Genomic DNA, 24,591 nt, shown 5'->3' on the forward strand with positions numbered 1-24,591 from the left:
TTTGGAATGTGTCTCAGAATACAAAGACTCTGATCAGCTCCAAAAATTCTCATTTTTCCCTCTTACAACTTTCTTTGAGATTTTTTTCTTTTGCAAAAATAAGTCTATTAGAAAAATAGGAGAATATATGAAATAAGGGATCTAATTTCTAAATCTTTGCCTTTTTGAAAAGACAAAGGCTGGAAGGCAAGGAATCTTATTTTTTGTATAACCAATCACCCTCACGATGGGGTGAGAGCATTCACTTATGCAACCAATATCTGAGGTTCTTCTAAGTTTCTGGGAGGATCTGAGTACTGACACACCAGAATAACAAAATGAATACCTGATGTATAAAATAGGTTCATATTTTTTACCCACTATTTCAAAAGCACTGTGGTTCTATAGCTCCTTCCTTCTAAGAATATGATCTACTCCCCTCTTTGAGTGTTGGCTGGACTTGGGAATTTTTTTTTTTTTTTTTTTGATTTTCGAGACAGGGTTTCTCCGTAGCTTATGGTTCCTGTCCTGGAACTAGCTCTTGTAGACCAGGCTGGCCTCAAACTCACAGAGATCTACCTGCCTCTGCCTCCTGAGTGCTGGGATTAATTAAAGGCGTGCGCCACCACCGCCCAGCTTGGGAATTCTTTTAACAGTTGGCGTATACGTGACTGATCTTGTGAATTATTTTGGCAAGTAAAGCAAAAGTGACATGTATGTTTCAAACCTAGTGTCTTAAGACTGCTTTTTTGCTCTAATCTTTTCTTTAGATCTCAGTCACTAAGAAACATAGAACCCTTATTGTTTGATAGCAAACACTCAAGAGGATAGTTAAATTATTTTCTACATGGCATAGTTGATCTTGTGCATGTTAGGCTTGTGAAATGCAAATATTACACAGTCTTGAATGTTTGTACCTAGGTTTCAGAAGCTAGTTGACACACAGTATTGTATAATTGCCTTGTTTTCAATGAACAAAGCTTCATTATGGATTGTGCATGAAGCTATGGATAGAAATAATGTCCTCCTGTATATTCATACTTGTTTCCCAGTTGCTAATGCCATTTTAGAGGCTGTGGAATCTTTAGGAGGTGGAGCCCCTCTGAAGGAATGATGTCATTGTTGTTGGGTTTTGAGGATTTATAACTTGTCCCTGTTCCTTCTGTCTGTTTCCTCTGTGTTGATGAAAATGTTATCAGTCTGTTTCAGCAGTGCTGTGATATCCCCACCACCATGGACTCTCCCTGTGGAACTGTAAACCAAAGTAAATACTTTTCTATAAGTAGCTTTATAGTTGTGGTGTTTTAGCAAAGCAACAGAAAAGTAAGCAATATCGTAAGTTAACATGGCTATTGTATAAAACGGTATATAGGTTCCTCAGATATTAAATCAGTATTATTATATTACCAAAATTCCCACTAGTGAATTTGTATCTAATCTGTAAGAAAATCATCATTTCTTGTAGAAGTAGTATTCACAAAATTCAAAGCTTTGTATTACCCTAAGTGCCCATCAATGTTCAAGCAGGTAAATAAACTGTGGTATGTGTTCTCAAGAAAAGGGGGTATTCTTTTGAATTTCAACACCATGGGTGATTTTTAATAATATTACACTAAGTGAAGTGGTCCAGACACAGAATAACAACTATTAAGTGACCAAACACACACACATTGGAAAGCTAAGGAAACTGAACTCATAGAAGCTAAGGTAATGTCAGTTACCAGGAGTGTATAGTATGGTGATACATGGGGGAAATATATTTCAGCTATATTAGAAGCATATGTTTAATAGATCTGACAGACAACTTCCCATCAAAGTTAGTAGAAATGTATTAAACACTGAAAACTGTAAGAGAGTAGATTTTCAAGTTCCTACTACAAAATGTATATATATATATATCAGACACAGCATGCTGATTAGTTAAATTGTGACATTCCACAAGGTGTTTGAATGTAACTGTCCCCCATAATTTCATAGGGAGTGGCACTATTAGGAGGTGTGACTTTGTAGTTGGGTGTGGCTTTGTGGGAGGAAGTGAATCACTATGGGGGTGGACTTTGATGTTTCCTAGGCTCAGGATACTGTCCAGTGTCTCAGCCAACTTTCTTTTGCCTTCAAGATGCAGGACTGTCAGCTATTTCTCCAGCACCATGTCTGTCCACCTGCCCTCATGCTGTCTGTCATGATGATAATGAATGGAACTTCTGAAACAGTTAGACACCACCACAATTAAATGTGTTCCTTTAAAAGAGTTGCTGTGGTCAAGGTGTCTTTTCACAGCAACAGAAACCATAGCTAAGACAGTGTGCTTATTACAACAAGAAGAACAAATTTATTCCATTTATCCTTATACCCACAGATAAGTATAGCTTCCATTGCCTCATTAAAAAAGCTTTTATTTATGCACCACACAGAGATAATTATAGAAAGTCACAACAAATCTAAATAAAGAAATCACCTGACTTTGGACTACCCAACCCCAGTTAATACATTTGCAATATAACCCCTACACTAAATTCTCATGAAACATTATGGAAGACGGGACAGAAAGATTATAAGAACCCAAGGTCCAAGACATGTCTTTGTGGGATAGTCTCTTCTAAAAATAAAATTCAATTTAAAAAGAACACAATGGGAGGGGTGTATTTTGGAGGAGTTTGGGGGAGGGATGGAGAGTAGCTCTCATCAAGATATGAAAATGTATGAAATTCTCTGTAAATTTCTAAAAATATTATTTAAAAATGATTGTAAGAGTTAGAAAACCAGAGCATCTTCCCTTATTTAGCCTTTTCTTTATATGACAGGAAAGCTATACCTAGCAAATCTCAAAAATATGGTCACCTTAAAATGACAATATGAAAAATAAAAAAAGTAGGTGAAGGGGGAATCTTGTAAAATCTTAAACATATATGAAGATCTACAGGCAATTAATGATTTCTAAGAGAGGAAGAATGAGTGTTCTCTAGGGTAGAGAACTTGTGATAGGTTGTTCATTTCAAAGAGGTCAGTTTTAAACACATATACATAGGATCACCACTAAGTGGACGTAGAAGGCTATGTGACAGGTTACCAAACCTTGGCAGATATTGATAACTTAACTAACACCAGGTCTTGGAACCCAACACATAGGTAGTAACATCAGCCAAAATGAGGACAAAAACAGACTGTCTCTGTAGTTCTCAGAAGGCCTATAAATGTACTAACCTTACTTTTTGCTTCTGGAGTTCAATATTGGGCTATATTTTCTTGCTAACTTAGGTATCTTATGCCAGGATGTGCTTTTTCTACTTAAAATCACTCAATGGTAAGGTTCAGAACTATACTCAGGCCCTTAACGTGCAATATAGTCTCATATGACTACTAAATACTTTCTATGAGCTTGAACCTTGGTCTGAGTGGTTTTCTCTGGTAGATATTTTACAATATTTCTGAAGTTCCAGCAAAATCTCCAGAGACTAGACATTTAGAAACTGGATCATGGAGACCCTTAGAATGCAGAAAATTTCACAGTTCACAGTTCCACAAAAGGAGTGGTAACTCCTTTGCCTCAAATAACCTGATGCAATCAGATTCATCAAATTAGATCAAATGGATGTCTTGCTAAGAGAAGCAAAAGAGAAACTGTATACTGATAAGAAAAGTTTTGATAAAGTGAAATCAAGTATGCTGGGGCCACAGTTGTTACCTGGGATAGGAGAGTGTGGGCCCAGGCTCATGCTTGAGGGACTTTAGTACAAAGGTCTAAGCTCCTGGTGTTAACCCAGACATTTCATGGGATGAAGGGCAAAGTCAGAGCGTTCTGAGATATTGTCTGAGAGAATTCATACTGTTGAATGTATTAATCATAATCTGTCAAATGGTTATTATAGATTAACCGAAGGAATGTCTCTCCAGGAATGCAATATGCATGCTATAAAAATTACGTCCAAGAATGAGATGTTCTCATTACTGGACAGATTTCACACCTTGGAATCCTCAAGGAGGGCATTATAGCAGAATGCCAGACAGGAGATCCAGACTTTACAAAAGGCAGTGGTAAAAAGATTGGAAAAGATTGAAGAATTTATCGAATTTGATGACCAGTGACAAAAGGTACAAGGACAGAATTTAGTCTCTGTATATACCAAACTCCAGGATAGTTTACCCAGAGTTCTACCTGCCTATCCAGTGATATCATCAGAAAAACCATCTGGCACCAAATACTCTAAGGTAGTCAAAGAATATAAATGTGATCCCATACGTATGAATGATCTAAAGGAAATTAAGCAAGCAACACTTAGTTATGTAATACATTCACCCTTCTTTAGGAAAATGGCCAAAACGTGGTCTTCAAGCAACAAGGCAATGACACAAGATTGGCTTCAATTAATCTCAGCTGTCCTGTAAAACAAACCACAGCTTCTTTGAAAATGTTACTGGGGGAAGAAGCAAAAATCTTATAACAACAGGGAAAAGCAAAAGGACTTGAGATTTCGTGAGATCAAATTCTGGACAAGGGACATTACTCTGATCCTCAGAACCAGGTTCTACATAGCACAGCAGCTTTAAATGTTTGGGACAGGATTCAGAAATAATAGCAACAGAAAGGCATTGGGTCAAGAGACCCTAGATGTTTGGATGCTAACAGAAGGAAAAATAACTATCCAATTAGGATCATCAAGAAAAAGGAATATGACTTATGAGGACCACTGGGGAATCTAATAACTCCCAGACCTTAACACAACTAACATCACGACGGAGATATCTCTCAGGACTTGGAGCCCAGCATATAGACAGCAATACCTACCAAAATGAAAACAAAGACATCATCCATCAAAATCCATAATTATAGCAAGTCTCTGAATGTACTAACCTTGATTTTTGGTTTCTGTAGTTCACTTCTTGCTAACAGTTCTTACTAGCTGAGCTGAGTCAACGGGATGTGGACTTTTGTGCTAAAACCTCACTCTGAGAAAGACTCAAGACTGTGTCTTGGCCTCAAACACCCAATATAGTCATCTAATAAAGACTTTCTATTGGCTTGAACCCATGTCCATGTAATCTTCCTTAGTTGATATCTCAAAACAGTTCTATATAGCTATTTCTATACATGCATATGTTTGTGTGTTTGTTTACTTATATATGTGTATAAAAATCATTAAAGAGAATGTGTCAACAATTTGAATGCAAGTTCAGGAAACATGGGAGATTTTTGGAGTAGAGAAAGAGAGGGCTGAGAATGATATAAATACAATAGTCAAATTGAAATTCTCAAAAAAAAAAAAAGAGGACTTAAGGTACTTGCAATGACAACTTTCCTTGATTGTTCTCAATTTCCTATTTTTCTACAATACTTTAAAATAATACTTCTGCTTTGTTTACTCCCAGAGAGACTATACCAATAATTTTAATTGAAATGAAACAATGAATTACAGCCACTGCCTCAAGTTGACCTTTAACGCGCATTTAGTGTTTAGTACCTTACGACACTGTGTCAAGTGCAATTGGACAGAGAAAGATTCCGTCACACTCAAAAGGTCCTGCATTAATGTCAAGAACCACTTGCTTCTCAGACAAACATCTATAACCTAATCTCCCAACTAAGAGGCAAATAGAACTCAGTCCCCAAAGGACTAACCAGACATGTGACCAGCATTTGAGACTCAGCCTTATAAAGGAAATCTTAGACTTGTGACAGGTGTCACACAGTTCAGGCTGGAATTCCAAGACATTTGAGACAAGAGTCAGTAGGCGTATGAGAAGGCCAGCCTTCAGTCATATTCTAGACCTCCACTGAGCCATCGTCTCTTCACATCCATTACTCATTTATTTAATGCACAGTGTTATTTTAGCATCTCTGTGCTAAAGTAAGTGCTTTTATTAGCATTTTAAAATGATATAAATTGAACAGATGATGAATGAATAGTGTATAGTGAGTGTATAGATGAATATATAGTGTTGGCTTCCTCAGACTCTACAGTATTGGCACAGGAAAATAATTTTCAAGAAGTAGGCTTAGAATAGAGTCTGTGGACATTACACCAACAGTCGTTTGTTTCAGAACCAGGACTGCTATTGCCAAATTATCTTCCATACTCAATTAAAGGCTGTGGCTATACTCGAAGGGAAGGGGGTGGGTGCTGATGGACACAATTGTTTTGTGTACTCCAGAATGACTTATTGTTGTCAAAAACTATCAGTCACCGACTCTTGCATATCTCTGGCACCTAGGGAGAAAAATGGAGATCCGTTTTTCATGCAGTTCTGTGGGAATTGATGAGACACTTGATTCTTAAACATTTTTGAATCTTCTGCCACACGCTTCTTGACCAGTATGTGTGTGTTTGTGTGTGTGTGTAATCAGAAATGAGGCCACCAAGCAGTCACAGACACTGGGAATTCCAACCTGGCAGCTCACTTTCTTCTCTGTATTCTTCTGCATGTGTACAGATGTAAACCGAAGGCAAGTCTGCTCAGCTCAGAGTATTGAAATCTGTTCAGTAACTTCCAACGGGCTGTATCAGGTTGACCTCTCCAGAGTCCTGTTTATTCTTCAACAACACAATTCTAAGAATCTCATGTATATGAAGCAGCAGAAAAGAATAAATTCCCTGAATCAATAGTTAAGCAATGAGACCTAGAAAAACACCAAACACTACAAATCAGTATCATGAAATAAATCGATATGTATTTGTCCTGGTATATTTTTAGTGATAGTTTGACACAACAGTGGTGTCACCTTGGAAGAAAAAAACAATTGAAGAATTCCCTCCATCACATTGGCCTCTGGGCACTTCCGTGGGCTATAGTATTGGTTGTTAATTGTTGGACAAGGGTCCATCTGACTATGCACAGTATCACCCCTCACAGGTGGTTGTGATTAGTAAGAAAGCCAGTTGAGCTGAGCAGTGGTGGCGCATGCCTTTAATCCCAGCACTCGGGAGGCAGAGGCAGGCCGATCTAGTTCGAGACCAGCCTGGTCTACAAGAGCTAGTTCCAGGACAGGAACCAAAAGAGCTACGGAGAAACCCTGTCTCCAAGATTAAAAAAAAAAAAAAGAAAGCCAGTTGAGCATAAGTCAGGGGACTAGTAAACTAGTGTCTCCATGGCTTATACTTTAGTTTTTGCATAGGTTTTCACACTGATTTCCTTCAATTGTGGATGGCAACCTAGAACAGTACCACAAGTCAATACTTTCCTCCTCTAAGTTGGTTCTAGACAATGTCTTATCACAGCAATAAAGAGTGAAACTAGAACAACACCTTTCAATGATAACTTTGAAAATTAGTGAAGAAATATCAAATTTCCAATAAGAAGGCACAATCAGCACATTGATTATAAATAACTGGATGTATCTTGTTATACTTTCATTAGTAAATCACATTACCATCAAGAGAGATATTACATTAATATAAAAGAAAGCAAATCTGTATTCTAAGCAAATGTAATTGTAAATAAACAGATGGCATTATCTCATATCTGACAAAATAGATTTCAACATAAAACTTGTCAGAGGAGGTAAGTCACTTCATAATAGTTAAAGTACTAATTCACCAAGAGGAACTCACAATATTAAATTTTTGTACGATGACCATGACTGCACTCTATTTTACAAATCATATTTATAAATTAGACATGAGGTCAAAGAACCTTTGCACAGTTAAAGGAGGTGATTTCAGAAACCAATGCTGACTAATGAAAAGGTCATCCAGACAAGACATTAACATTTTGATGTCAAATGGACCTAACAGACACCCCAAATACATTACTTGAGAACATTTCAAAATACTGGATGGAATATGCTTAATGTTTTATGTACACAAATGAAATTTAAAAAATTAAATTGAAATTCTGAAGTGCTCTTTCATTGTCAATTAATAAAAGTGTTTATATGGCAGTACTGATTCCTGAAAACTTCACAGTATTTTTCTTATAATCAGCAATATTTTTGGTTCACTAATAAGTGGATATATAGATGGTAGTGAATAAAAATTTTAAAACTTATATAGAAATATATCTAGATATTGTGAATTTATTCATAAACTACAATTCATTGAGCAAATTTAGGCATTTTATTTACTGAGACATATTACTTTCTAAAAAGAAAATAATCATTCCTCAAATTCAAATTCTTTAGGAATATAAACATAACCATGATATTATGTACTAATTTTTATATATACTATTTAAATTTACCATCTATGAACATTTGAGAGACTCTAGTCTTCAAAAAATATGAAATTCAATGGTTTGAAAGCACCTAGTATTTTGGATTTTGTAGTTTAGGCTGTTTGTGATTTAAGGAAGAGAAATGCATCCTCAGATGTCCAGGATCTTCCATCTTAATGTGATCTGGTTCTTGGTGGCAGTGTGAGCTGGCCTGATGTTAGAGATAAGTTTTCATTTTCTACTAAAGACAAAGGATTTCAAATAACATCAAGATCAGATAAACCTATCCTGAACCTAAATTATTAATAAAAAAGAGATAAAAATCCTAACAGTACTTCATAATCAAATTTGAAAATAGATTATACCTGAACACTGCTTCATGCACAAAATGTCAAATATTTGCCTCTCCCAGCTAGCATATATGACTAATATTTCTCTTCAAAATTGCTGTTCTAGCCTACGTCAAATATTCTATATTCTGGACATAATTTATTAAGATACTTAGTCATAGTACTTCTCTTACCTTTAATTAGTATTTCATTCAGAGTAGAAGGTTTTTGGTTTATTTGTTTTGCTTTGGTTTGTTTTTAATTTCACCCCAAATTAAAAATCAAATCTTATCATAAATTCTTTACAGTGCTTTCCTGTTATGGGTCCTATTAATCTACTAATTCAATTTTCTATTGCTATGATTACTGGCAAACCAGGCAGTTTTTATAAAGATTTGATACCTTGCCTAGGAGGTTTCCATTGGTATCTAGACCAATGATTTTCCTAAATCATCCAGTTTAAAATGTTTCTGAGAGATCCTGTTCATCAGTCACACTAGTTTTACAAGGTTACAAGCAATTTCTATATAGTAAGATAGCACCTGACCTCATCTTGTTTGAAGATGCTCTTTCCATTAAGGAATACCTACCTGTCAGCTCTAAAGGTTTCAGAAATGGAGCAAAGTGAGGCTGTGAATATTCTAAAGTAACCTTCCGCCACTAAGAGATAGAGATGTGATCCGGTAGCTGACTATTCCAGCTTTTTACTCTGCTCCTTTAATCAGAAGATGTTCTGTTTACTGGCTCAGAAGCTCCTGTTTAAATGGAGCTATACTAAACCCACATTCATCACTAATATTCTCCTTTTAAAAACTATCTTTCCTTTCTCATTTCTTCAGTGTGCACACTCCTTATGTGATCACCTCTTCAATTAACTACATGCATGTAATACTCTCGAAAGTGTTGTTTGACTTCTCCTTGTAGATGAGAAAAATATCTATTCCTCCTAATTAGGATAACAATGGCAGATCAAAGAAAGAGCTATACTGACGTTTACCTGGGTGAACCAATTAGTGTATGACGGTTCCTTACAGGACCATTGATGAAGGGTTACTTACAAAAGCAAAGACACCTCCATCACTGAAAAATGCTCCCAAGATGAGCGATGACTTGCAATCTTTACCCTTGGAGCTCCCGGATCGAATTAGAGTCAGCTTGCTTACAAGCTCTTCTTACCAAGAAATTGTTTGATTTACAACCCAGGGAGGGGCATCATGAGTTTTGTTTCTTTCTAGGTTTCCTTGTGTTTTACAAGCTTTGTTTTGATTTCTTACATTTCTTTCTTACCATCCTCTCCCACTAATTACTTTGAGAACATTCGTTCTCAAATTGAATTAGAGCATTATAAAGAAATGTTGTGAGATATCCAAAGTAGACTACTCAGGCATGTGTTGAAGTCTTTACTAGCTGAGCAGCAATTGCACTGGTTGTTTGAGATCCCATGTTAGCCCCAAGTCTTTCTCAGCATAAACTTTAAGCACAAAAATCACAGCATAAGCTGACACACCTTAGTCAAATAAAACAACCAAGCAGAAGCAGAACTACAGAAGTCAAAAAGCAGGATTAGTATGTATTAGTATGTTTAGGAACTTTCTCAAAAAACAAAAATAACAACAACAAGAAATGGACCATGAGGGAAAATTAGGTCTTTGTTTTTGTTTTGATTGATGGTGCTGTCTACATGCTGACTTTTATGTCTTAGATGATACTTCCATAGTGGAGTCAGCTGTCTAAAGTCTAGGGGCCTATTAAGCTCTGAGTGCTTGGTATAGAGATATCTACAAAACAAGACGGAATAAGTGAGAAGGTTTAGAGTTGAGCCAATCTTCTTCCATATGGCAAGAACTGTCCTGGGAGTAGAATCCCTACCCTACTAAAGCATTGTGGTTACAAAATACTAGTATTTACTGGAATATAGTAAAGTATTTACCAGAATATAGTACAATATAGTACAGTATTTACCAGAAAATAATACCACAAGAATTTTTCTCAAAGTTTCATAGGTAAGATGGCAGTGGCTGATCTTTCCTATGGAGATGTGAACAGGAGAGAACTCCAGACAGGAAATAAACGACACAACAAGGAAGCAGCTGCACCCAAATCTAGCTTAGCGAACCACCGGAATTGCCAGGATTAGCTACAGGAACATAGATGAGAGGATGCATACAGGAACTTATATGACACAAAGGCAACAAACAAACGAACAGAAAAACCTTCAATCTAGTATGGAAAATGAGTTGCAAAAGCTGTATTTCCAGAGATCCTTACATAGTGTGTAAGAAAACCCATTTTTTTGGAGAGTTTCCTCTCATTAGGAGTTACTGCTTATGTGACCTTGGGAAAAGGTTTTAGGATTCTTTTTGAGATTCCTAAACCTTTAAAGTTTCTTAAAAATTCTGAGCCTTGTTTCGTTAATTTTCTGAGCCTTTTGAGCCTTCTTCCTCCTTCTTCTAGGAGATAATATTTCCATTCAGAAGAAATAGCTTTAAGATTGACTGTACTAATTCGTATAACAATGATTGAAGTAACTCTTGTTATCTACCAAAAACATATTAGGATGTAGGAAATAAATTCTTTTCTTAGTCTATTATCAATTTGGCATAGTCAATATAAGTTGGAAAGCATTTATCATATTATTTAAAGAAAATCCCATTTCACAAGCTACATATTATATTTGTAATAGAAATACAGTCCAAAATTTAATTACATTACAAAGGTATTTTCATTCAAAGTTCTGAAAAGAATCACATGCAGAAGTCAGAAACTGGCAAGATCACAAATCAAATTTTATCCAGAACTTGTAAATTGATTTGTAAATTAAAAGTTTATGGAAACTCATCATATCCATTATCATGGTGTGGAAATTTGAATGAAAATGGCTCACATAGGCTCATATGCTTGAATGCTTGCTCTTCAGTCAGAGGTCCTGTTTGGGATGGATTAGAGAATTTATCTTTTTTGGAGGTATTGTGTCCTTGGAGGAGGCATGTCACTGGGAGTGGGAATTGAGATTTCAAAAGCCAGGCTTAGTGACTCTCTGCCTACTGCCTGCAGAAGCCCTACAGTTCTCAGCTACAGGTCCAGCACCATGCCTGTTGGCTTTTCACTTACTGATTACGCACTAACCCTCTAAAACTATATGCAATCCCCCAATCAAATGCTTTCTTTTATTAGAGTTGACTTGGTCCTCTTGTTTCTTCTTCGGAATAGAACACTTGCCAAGACACCCAGTTTTCGTGGCTTTTTGCACTCTCCACTAGCTGAGTTGAACACTTGTAAAAGAGACTTCCTGGTTTGCAATTCTGTATTGTTATCTCTGTGAAATCTGATCTGCTCCTTCTCAACCTCTGTATTTTGGACTTATAGGAAAGAACTGTGAGACTAGTGATAGAGACATCTGGAGAAAGATAGACAAAATTCTCACGTTCTCAGATGTGACCAGTCAGCAGTTTCCATTGCTAGATCGTGATGACATAAGACCCATGTTCTGAAGGCTAAGTGAAGACTTCATTTCAAGCAAAGACTATGACATGAAATGCTTGAATTACTCAGAGCAATAGCTTGAGTCAGATGTCGGTACAACTTAGGCAAGGCTCAGAATGTTGTCAGGAAAGGCTAATTAGCTGTATCAGGGTCAACAATGACATAACTAGGAACAGGTCAGTGAACAGAGCCAAAGACTAAATATGAACATGGTTAAAAACAAAACAATGCAAAGCAAAACCAACACCTATTAGTTGCTGTCACATTGGCTTCCAAATTCTTCTGATGCACGGATATATGCCCCAGAAAGATTCTAGAAAAAAAATTGTTGCCCCAGTCCTCTACGTATTGATTTTTATTTGATCTATAAAACTGTGAGGAGTCTTATAATCTATAATGTAAATTTGAGGGAAATATTAAATAACATTAATAATGCATGGGCATTAATAAGTTCTGAGGCTTGGAGTGTAAGAATTATTTTGATATGTGATAACCAATACCAAACAGAAACATTGAAAGTTTTTTTCTGTCAAACAAGATAAATACCAGAAGCAGTCTTAAACTTTGTGTTCTAGGGATAGTAGAAATAGTATCCTCAGTAAAGACCTTTATGATGGGTGAATGATGCATATCAACACATCTCTCAACAATTCTGTACAGTCCCTGAAGAAATAAAAAAGATTGTTCTTGGATAATTATTGTAGTATATCACAAAGGTAGGCCCAATTCCAGTCTGATACCAGATGTGGTATCACTGTTCAAAGAGACCAGCATGTTCTCCACTTTGTGACATTCATCTTTAGTGAATTAGTGATTTTCATCTGAAGCATAAAAGGAATCACAAACTGTTTATATTCACATAAAATAGAGAAGATACATACACCCTTTCAAATGGGAAAATGACAGAATGCAATGAACAAGGTGACAAGGGAGGGAAGAACCAGCATAGAACTCCTTTGATAGTCTACCAAATCTGGGTGCTCTCACATCCTTAAAGAAACTGTTTGCTCTTTCTCCACATTTTAGCCAGTCATCTTTTCAGGACAGCCAACTCACCTGTCTCCAGGAATGAATTTAGTTAACATCGAAATTCCCACCTCACTCTAAAATAACAAAAGACCAAGTTTGTCATGTAATCACAGCAGTGTATGTGGATGCAAGCTAATGGTAAATGGCCAAAGAAGTGAGCGTTAAACATTGTCTGCTACTTACTTTGGTAAGGAAAGTGATTCTGATAAGAGTTATATCAGCTGTGCTGAACGCCATGGTCACCTTCTCAAAGGCCCGGTGGCACAAGATAAGCATCTGTATGAACACACGAGTTGATGTAGGGCAACAATTCATGTTACCTGTGAGAAATTGTACACATACCTCATATGAAGGAACAATCTATGAGAAACCGTGAAAACAAAATGACAGTCATTTCGGTTAGTTTTTCTTCATTATTAAACGACTCAGAACTGTCATTGCGGACACTTCCATATAATGGCTGAGGTGGTATGAGGACTACAGGTGAAACCTATAATGACAAAGCAAAATTGTCAAGGTTATGAGAACTAGAATCAGCTAGGAGATAGGTTTCTGGGAATGCCTGTAGGGAATTATCATTATTATTTTAATTGAGATGGGAAGGACTGTCCACTGTGGGTGTTCCCATTTCCTGTGATGCGATGCCCCTGAATAAAAGAATGTGAGCTGAGCATACTCATCCATTATTCTGCTTCCTAATTGTGGCTATAATGTGATCAGCTGTCACTGTAGATACGATGTGATCAGTGTTTTCAAACCTCAGTCACCTTGATTTTCCCATTGTGATCAACCTGATCCTTCAACTATGAGTCAGAACAGACCCTTTCTCCTTTAAGTTCCCTCCTTTTCCAAAGCATTTTATCATTGCACTAGGAAAGGTAGCTAAGAGGGGGTGTGTGGAATCCCTCTTTGCAAGCTGCTTTTTGTCAAAGTGGCTTTGGATTTCCCTTTTTCAACAATAACAATCAACATTTCATTACTGTTATTTTTCCCCCCAGGGGATTGATTTGGCAGCAAACAACTTCAAATACGCATAGTCTCTAAATTAGCAATTTCTCTTCTAAAAACATATTTTAGGAAAATATTTATGCAAAATCCAAAAAGAAATGTAGTACATGATTTGACATTCATATTAGGCAAGTCCAATTATCAGAAGGTAGTTTAATTTTTCAATTCTATTATAAGTTTGATTTATAGGTTCTATTTTTGATCCCACCACAGTCTTTTTCTCTTCTTTCTATCTTATACCTATTGGTCTGCACTGCATTGATGAAGACAAAACAGACGGTTTAAGGCACGTGAAACTTGGCATCTTACCATAGGTAAACTTAGATAGCAGAGAGTTTCTTGTATTCTATTTTCATCTTTATATCAATGCTGTTGGGAAGTATATGAAATAAAAGATAAGTTATTGAAGGAATTTATTTCCAAGTTTACTGTGAATCTGTCTGGATCAATGACATTTACAGCAAAATATAAATTCATGAAAACACATGACAGGCAATTTCTGTTTTTAAAGAATTTTATTAAACCACTGCCTTGGAAAGGAGTTAGAAAATTATTGAGAATTTTTGAATATGAGTTTAGCTTTGCTTTAAATGGATATTTCCAGCTGGAACTAAATTTCATCCTCCTTAAGGTATGGAAGTACAACTCAGAGAATCACTAAATTATGAAGGATTCTCAAAGATCATTTTGCCCCAAATCTTTGTTTGGGAAAGGTACGGCCAAGCTCTTTACTTAAGTGACACAACAGTTACTGGCTGGTGATGTTCTGCTTACCTCAATATGATCTCCCTCTCTCTCTCTCTCTCTCTCTCTCTCTCTCTCTCTCTCTCTCTCTCTCTCTCTCGTGATTTCTGTATTAAAACAGTCTTTTTAAACCTCTTCTGTCTGTTTCCTACATTTTATCCAATTCAATTTTCAAATTTGGAGAAATGTATTTTCATGACATTCCACAAGTAGATTTTAAAAGCTTGCACCTAGATGAATTCTTGGTCTTAGATCATCAAAACGCCCAAGAAATTTGGTTCTCATTGCTTTCTAAAAGAGAGGAAATTATGTGGATTGTAAAGAGAAGGAGGAATATGAGCAAACTCATTAGCTTGGAATTCATTATGTCATAATTTCCATATCAGAAAAAACTATCTATTTTACCTTGGAAAGATTTTTAGGTCTAAAATATTTCATTCATTGCATAAATTGGATAATTTATCCGTCATCATAAGGTTTGAATGTGAGATCTGTGTAATACTAAGAAAAATGATATTGTTTGTAATTTTAATGGCTCAAAATAAGATTTAACTTGGAATGATACTTATAGGTAGAAATAACTCTGTGTAAGAGAATGTTTCTATGTGTGTCTGCACATAGGATTACAAATCATCTTATGACAAACATAATTTTTCAAAGCTTAACTGTTTTTATGATAAAATTCAAATAATAAATTTATTATTGTTTAATTTTGATAACATTCAGGAAAGTCATGTAGTGATATGCTGCATATAAATAAGATTTCTAGTTTTAAATACAGGATTCTACCAAAGGAAGCAAAAGTCTTACATTACTATAAAAATACTAACTAAAAATAGTAAAAAAGGTACAGGTATACCTTGGGACAGCAGAGGCATGGAACACAACACTACTGGAAACAGTGTATGGCTACTGAACTGTGTGACTATTAGAAGAGAGTTCACGATTTCAGATTAGGATATGCACCATTCAAAACGTGCCCTGTTAACCTACACTTGGAACTCAAACAACAACCTGGGGCTTGACAGGCAAATTGTGTGGAAAACTCAGGAACTTCTGAGATAATTAATTGTGTGGGTATGGGAGATAGTAGCTTTTGAGCTGTCAATGACTCTAGATGACTTCAGTATCAGCTAACACTTCAAAGCCTAAGACTTACAACTTGAATGAGGTGATAGTTGGCATACAATGTTGACTGAATTAGCTTTCATTTTTTTTTTTCTGTTTCAGTGAAAGTACACCTTTTTAATTTAGAGGAAAGTATGAATTTTTTAGCATGTCTAAAATTTTCTCTAGAGTTATTTTTTAGAGCATCCTAGCCAACTTATGCTTCTATTAAAATTTTGATACACATGCCTGGAGAGATTGTCAAATTTACAAAGTTATGAAATTAAGCAATCAGCTCTGGTGGTATTTTAATCATTTTTTTTATTTCTAGTTTTAATTAAGGAACTTTTCTTTGTAATTTTTGTTGGCTGTTCTTCTTGCTTCCCATGTCTCCACATTCCCTTGGTTGTTTGTCCCCTTTGACCATCAGTAGCCTCTATCTATGTACATGACACATATTGTCTATGACCCTTTCCATTCCTGAAAATTATTTTTTTTCTTCTTTCATGGTTCTCTTTCTTGTTACATGATCTAGAAACACATTCATAGCTACATATATTAACATAAAATTATACCTAGGGATTGCATATAAGAATAAGATGGATATTTTTATTGCTGATTGGGTAACATTACTTATAAAATACTTTTTTGGATCCACCCAGTTACTTGCAAACCTAATAATATATATTTTTCTTATGTTTGAATAAAGTTCTACTTTATATATGTGCCACATTTTCATTATCTACTCATCTTTAGATAGACATCTAGGCTGATTCTATTATCTTGCTATAATGAGGAGAGAAGAGAAAACATAGATAGGCATGTATCTTTGAGGTAGGTTGTAGTGGGTATTGCATGTCTGAGTCATATAGTAGTCTTATTTTACTTTTGAATAAACTTCAAACTGATTCTCATAGCTACAATAGTTTGCACCACCAATAAACAGTAAGTATAGCTCCTCATTTTCTCCTATTTTTGACAAAATTTGCTATTGGTTTTTGGGTGATGGTGGTGATGGGTGGACATTCTAACTAGGGTAAGATAGAATCTCAAAGTAGTATAAATTTACATTACTCTGATGGATAAGAGTAGAGCTGGAACTGATCCAGAAGCTTCTACCCTGAGGACTTACTCTCACATTATCCAAAGGTCCTATGCAGGTTGCCAAGGTAGTCCTGCCCCACTATAAAGCTCATGTTCAGAACAATGGCTGCACTGAAAACAGCTCCACAGTCTTGAAATAATGGCATCTTCACCTTGGGCATTATCAGCAGTTGTCTAGTTAGATTTCAGGACTTTTCAACAGGAGGGAAATCAATTATCGTTACTATTGTAAACATAGATACTGCCTGTGGCTGGAGAGGTACTATGTGTGAGATGAGAATCTATTACTGCCACTTTCCTAAACCAGTGTAATTTCCTAACTGCACTGTAAATAGTTGTCCTTATACACTTATGTAGGCGTAGATCTCAGCTCTCACTAAAGAAGCTTTGGGTTGCAGTACGATATGAGACTGTTAAAAAATCGATATGTGAACAACTGCCCACAGGTTACCACACTCCTGCTGATACATCTGCAGCACAACTCTTCCACTTAAGGCTTAGGGAATATTTCAAAAGGGGGCCAGAAAGATTAAAGGGCCAAAGGATCAAGAAGTCAGCTGTGAGATTGTACCTTCTAGGTATGACAGAGAGCTACCCCTATGAAATCTCAACAACGTGATCAAATAAGAACCAAACAATTCCAACAGCAGTTGGCACCCCATTATAGATGAAATAAATCACATGGGTCCTCACCTGTAGATGAAGAGCTATAATGATGTAACAATTGCTGAGGAAGGGAGAACTAGTCTATTGAAAGATGAGTCCCTGATTGTTTATCCAGTGCCATGTGATAAGCCATAAAAATATACAAGCAGACAACCCTGAAAAGACTCAGTAAGCTGTATTTTTGTTCTTATTTATTTATCTGTGTATGTACAACTATGGTTAATGAAAGGGAGGCCGTGAATTTGGGAGTGGTTGGGGTATACATGGAAAGGGTTGGAGAAAAGAAAAGGAGAGGGAAATGATATAACTACATTTTAATTAAATTAAAATGTTGAACTTTAAAAAGGTATTTATTGTTCACTTTTACTTCATTGTTTTAGAACTGTTTGTTCAGTTCATTGGCCTATGCTTAGTTTTGAAATTTTGCTTAGTGTTTATTCTTGTTTTTATGTTTGCTTGGTGTGGATATGTGTGATTGAGAATAGTATCATATACTCATGTGGAGGATAGAAGAAAACTTTGGGGAGATGTTTCTTTCCTTATACTATGGGATTCAGGGATCAAATTAAGGTGATTTGCATGGCAAGTGCTTTTATTACTGATCCAAAACTTTCTGGTGTGTGTGTGTATGTGTGTGTAAAGTTTAAAGCTCTTTATAAATTATATATATTCATAACTTGTTTGAAGAATAACTAGCAAATATTCTCTATTCCCATTCTCTAGGCTATATGTTCATTTTATCGATAGTTTCTTTAGTTGCACAGATGTTCTTTAATGTAATTCCATCTGTCAATATTAATTTTATTTACCATACTTTTGACATTCTACTCAAAGGTTCTTGTCTTTACCGATATCCTTTTAACATTTATTTGAGAATTTCATAGATGATTACTTTATTTATATCATTCTCACCCCACACCTTTCTCATTCAATTCTTGTGCCCATTTTTCAAATTAATGACCTCTTTACCTTTAGTTTTATTGATATACCTAGGTGTACATACAATGTACATATGTACATGTAAATACAATGTGCTGATTCTGTTTAGTGTTGTTCATATATTTATGTGATTAGGACTGGCCATTTGAAATTATATAAATTATGGGGGGATATTCCCTGGAGAACACTGATTCTTTCACTTTTATCAGCTATTAATTGCTAGTGACAGCTCTGCATGGATTTCAACATTTTCAGATTTCCTTCATTCTCAATGTCAGTTTAACCGGCATTGTCATTTTTCAGTTCTTGCATACAATGATATTCTGCATGGCTGCAGCTACATATCATACAGAGAAGACACTATTTTGCAGTAAATATCCTGCTTTTTGCTTCTTATAATATGTATTACACATCTTTCACAGTTTGTCTCGATCTTAAAGAAGCCATTCAATTTTTGCCGCTAACGCTGAGTCAGGAAGACATCTCTTAAAGGAGCCGTGCCTCTGCTTGCTGCCAGCAAACACAGTCTATTTGAAGAAACGCTGTTACCAAGAATCTGTGCTTAATTGTGTTCTTTTGTTTCTAGAATTCCTTTCCAAAATCTCTCAGTTTTTATGTGGATGCAGTTGCCCCACATTGGTATGCCATTATGTAGTCAGAGACTGCTTGTACATTTTTCTGACTGCTCAGATCTGAATATTCACACAGAAACTATATTAACTACAAGACTGTTCAGCCAATGATTCAGGCATATTTCTAGCTAGCTCTTACATCTTGAATTATCCCATTTTTATTAATATATGTATATTGGCATGATGCTTACTGGTAAGGATCCAGCATCTGAGTCCTTTGGCAGTTATATGGCATCTCTCTGATTTACCTCCTCTCTCTATAATATCTCTTCCAACCTTGCTATATTTTGCCCTATCATAGGCCAAAGCATATTTATTCATTAGCCAATAAAAGCAACACATATACAGAAGGACATCCCACAACATCCCAGCATGTTTGAATATAACCTATTTGACAATAGTTTCCTTACAGATTTAATTTATTAGATCCCTAATTTAATATGTCTGAATTACAGTATTGAACAAAATGTCATGTGTAGACAAAATTTTCTAGTGACTACAGGGTAGCAGAGATCAATCACACAGCAAAAACCCCTCAGCGAGTGTCAGAGATTGCCATTAACCAACAGAAATGGAAAGGAAGGCAGGGTTTGTCTATGCTGAAGAGAAGCCAGGTTGTGTTTGTTTCTTCACACTTTCATATGAGTCTCCTTTCCTGTAAAACTGTCAACAAGAAGATGTTCATGAGTTCACACCACTTGTGACATTTTCCTCTGGCAGCCCTAGCAAGCTCACTCATGAGTTTTCTAATTTTTCCCTTCATTCTTCTAATAATAGCTATACTTAAAATAAATTTGGACTCAGTTGAGTATCATCTTTTGAGTTTTAAATTACTATGGAATAGAAATTGCACAGGGCCTTAAAATTGACTCTGAACATTTCATTTTATAATCAAGTTTAGTGAAGTATAATAAAATAGTATTTAAAGTATTAAATTATAAATCTTCAGAGAATGTAAAACTGATTAAATAATAATCGAGAATAATTATATGTTTTATGAAAGAGTCCATTTTCCTAGCATGATATAAATCTGCGTTTCAATCTACAGAAAATCAAGCGAAAATGGGAATGAGTTCTTTATGCCCATCCTTATCATAAAGTATCAGGACCACGACTACACAGAGGAACTCGTTGCTCTTGTCCAAACCAGAACTTTCTCTATTTGCACACCCTAACAAAGCCGCAGAGCCCATGTCCAGCTGTGGCAGTAGAATGCAGCTGACAGCTATAGTTCAAAGCCCATTTATGATTCCTGGCTTTTCCTGCGTTTGTTCTTACAAATATGCTCCTCCGTGCGGAGAACCTACAACTACCCATGTGCTAAACCAAAATAAGTCCTAAATATATTTTAAATATTTATCCTCATATCCACAGATAAGTATAATTTTGTTCCTTATCAAGGAAATGTCTCTTTAAAACAGCCATAGACCATTATAGAAAACAACAACTCACCAAAATGCAGAGTTGTGGTGCCCAGTCTCAAACAACCTATTAACAACATTTTTGAATATTTTGTTATTTTCACTATCAATCTCCTTGACATATTTTGTCATATAACCATTCAAGCCATGAACCTCATGTTTTCTACATGAGCATACCCATACAGTGGCCCCTTTACATCTGCCAGAATTTTTTTTTTTTGAGACAGGGTTTCTCTGTAGCTTTGGTGCCTGTCCCAGAACTACCTCTTGTAGACCAGGCTGGCCTCATACTCCCAGAGATCCGCCTGCCTCTGCCTCCCAAGTGCTGGGATTAAAGGTGTGTGCCACCACCACCCAGCTCTGCCAGAATTTTTAACTTTGGAAACCCAATAGCATGTTCATATTACATTCTTTATCTTCTCTCAAATTAAATTCCTTATCTCCATGAGGTTATTAGACCACTGAAAATAAAACCTTTGAAAATGAACATATATTCTGAAAGAATGCAAATTCTATAATTCATAGGCAGACAACTTTATCCATTTACCACATATACCCTGCTTTATTCCAAAGAGAATTGAAATTATTTTACAAATTCAGATAGTTATTTTTTAATTTTGTATGAAATTGCAATCCTTGGAGATACTGTTAATTTTCTGAAAAAAAAATGCATGCTTTACAAAATAGATATCAAGTAGACATCGGGTAACACATTTTATTACATGAATTGCAAGAACGGTTTTGCATATGCTTAATATGCATTTATTTCACATATTAATAATAGTCAAGAAACCTCCTAGTATACCAAAAGCAAAACTCCTCAAAAAACACTTTTGTTTTTTCCCACAGAGACCAATTAGTTTTATGAAACGAAGACATTCCCAAAACATATGTGGGATTACTGAAAGATAGGTCATCAGGAAGAATTACAATGCACTCCCTTTGGAGTTAATTATGGGATGTAACTCACAATACAAGGCAATGTGTGAATGGCAAGCAGGTCTCTCGGGATTTGATTAGAAGATACCAATGTCATCTTTCTCTTCTTCATATTATACCTGGAAATGCATATTTAAGGAAGAAGGCATACTTTGTCTTAATGGGACTCCATTCACCCCTCCACAGTCATATCTATAAAAATCATAAGTGAAGAAACAGAACTGTAGAAAAAGGTGAGCAATAGTGAATGTTACTCAGCTTCACTTTTATTTCTGACATGATTTTCTTTTTATTTTGTTGTTACCCACTGATAAATTGTTACATTTTCCTAACCCAGTTATTGATAAATATTAGCAATATGCCAGAATATTTTTAAAGTATTAGGACATGTTACCATGTAGAAATCTAAAGTCATCTGGTGAAGAATAACATAGCCCTTACTTTCTGAATCATTTTTATTTCCAAAAAAAAAAACAAAAAAAACAAAAAACAAAAACGCATTGTGCTGAATTCACACACCATAGATTTGATGCTTGATGCTTCATCTACCAAGTTTCTTCCTTTCATCATTTTTTAAATTTTATTTTAAAATCCATCCACAGTAATTCCCTCTCCCATGCCCACCTTCCCCTAGCCCACTCCTCATCCACTCCTCATCCATTTACGCCATGACATCTGGCGCCCAACATGGGGCCTTTTTGCCCCGCCCCGAGCGGCTCAGGACATAGTCTTAAATTTTACTTTGAGAGAGCTACACGCCCGCAATCTTTAGGATATGGTGTTGCAGCGTAAATGAATGGCAGACAGAAATTATAATAAAATATTTAGCTTTAATTAGGGAAAGACTCACAGAACCGAAGTTCCAGCGGAGAACAGGAAAGCAGAAGGGGTGGCTAGGAGCACTCCTGCAATCTTTATAAGTAAAAATTATCCTCGGGGGACCCCGCCCACTGCTAGCAAGGTGATTGGCTGGGTCTCCCCTACACTAATGAAAACAGCAACAGTGAGCCCTCTAAAAACCAGCCCCCAAGTAAAACATTATACGTAAGTGGATTTTTTTTTAATTTTTTTTTTTATTTTTGTTTTTTTTCGAGACAAGGTTTCTCTGTAGCTTTGGATAACTGTATTTTTTACAATCTGCCCATAACCTCCAATCTCATTTCTGTGGTGCCAAACTTATTGACTGGGTAATAAACACTTATCAGGAATAGAAAAGAGAGAAACACCTACCCTAGTAGAACATATTAGGACACATGAAACATTTCAGGAAGCCAGATCCCATTAAATAGAATTAATCTGGAGCATCACTTACATATATAAACTGACATGTGAAGAACAATATACTGTGACAAACACACTAATGAAAAATTCTGCTTAATAATTCTCTATCTTATTTCCTGCACAATTCAATAAAATAGAAACATTCTACCTGTATATCCTATTCACTGGCAACTGACTTTCACTGACCTTCACTTTAGAAACTTTATAGAGAAATGACTTCCAAATGATACTTAAAAGTATGATGTAATATGACATAAGATTTCATTAGAGTTAAAAAACATATAAATGGATTGGAAATATCAAATAAGCACATTAAAATATATCTAGGATATTAAATGTTAGAGAGATGTTTCTTGATCTGCTAATTTATAAGTAAGGACATTTCTCGTGGGGACAGTGTGATATCAGAAGTTTAAAAACAATGAGCTTATGAAATAAAGGGCTGAAATGTAAGTCATCATGAAAACTTTGAAGTAAATTTCTCCCTTAAGGAGGAGAGGAAAAATGTGGAAAGTAGCAGGCGATGAGGTGGCAAAATTACTTTGGGATTAAGAATAACTGCTTTGGCCTATGGCAGGGCAGAATAGAGCTAGGCAGGAAAACTAAATTGAATACAAGGAGAAAGAAGGCAGAGTCAGACTACGCCATGTAGCTGCTAAAGGAGAAAGACACCGGAGCCTTGCTGATGGGCCACAGCCTCATAATGATACATGGATTAATAGAAATGGGTAGATCTGAGATATAAGAGCTAGCTAGGAATATGCCTAAGCTATTGGCCAAGCAGTGTTGCAACTAAAAAAGAAAAAAGATCATTGCTGTGCAATTATGAGGATCTAGTGTGGATCCCAGCATAGCCATGTCAATGCAATCATCTCACATATGGCTATAATCTGTTGAGGGAGACTGCTCTCTCGTTTCCTGACTACTCAGACCTGAATAATCATACAGAAACTATATAAATTACAAGACTGTTTGGACGATAGCTTAGGTGTATTCCTACCTATCTCTTATATCTTAAATTAATCTATTATCTATTAACCTTTGTATTGTCGCAAGGCTGTGACTTACCGGAAAGATTTCAACAGTGGCATCTTTCTCTTCGGTAGCTACAAGATGTCTTCTTGACTCTGCCTACTCTCTTTATATATTTATGTTAGGATTTCCCACCTGGTTTTAATGTGCTAAGCCATTGGATGAAGCATTTTCATTCATTAACCGATAAAAGCAGCATGTATACAGAAGGATATCCCAGAACAACAATCCAAAGTAAAATTTATGGGGAGGAAGGATTGCTGAAGCAAACCAGATTTCAGAATAGCCAGGAAAAGGGAAGCCCTGTTTATGGAAACATGATGCTTAAAAATGTAAGTGTACAGTGACAAACAGAACACATGTAGCCTCTTCTGGCTTGTGAACATAGATATTACCCCCTACATATACATGTCTTGATACACTCACATAGATGCATGCAGACAACAAGCACAGAAACAATACATATTTATAAGGAATAATACATATAAATACATATTTATGAGCAGGTGATATAGCAAGATGCTCTTTCTTTGGTTGTTAGCATTTTTCTTAGAAAATACACACACGGGGGCTGGAGAGATGGCTCAGAGGTTAAGAGCATTGCCTGCTCTTCCAAAGGTCCTGAGTTCAATTCCCAGCAACCACATGGTGGCTCACAACCATCTGTAATGGGGTCTGGTGCCCTCTTCTGGCCAGCAGGCATACATGCAGACAGAATATTGTATACATAATAAATAAATAAAAAAAAAA

The sequence above is a fragment of the Chionomys nivalis genome, chromosome 22 (genome assembly GCF_950005125.1).
Source record: "Chionomys nivalis chromosome 22, mChiNiv1.1, whole genome shotgun sequence".
Taxonomy (NCBI): domain Eukaryota; kingdom Metazoa; phylum Chordata; class Mammalia; order Rodentia; family Cricetidae; genus Chionomys; species Chionomys nivalis.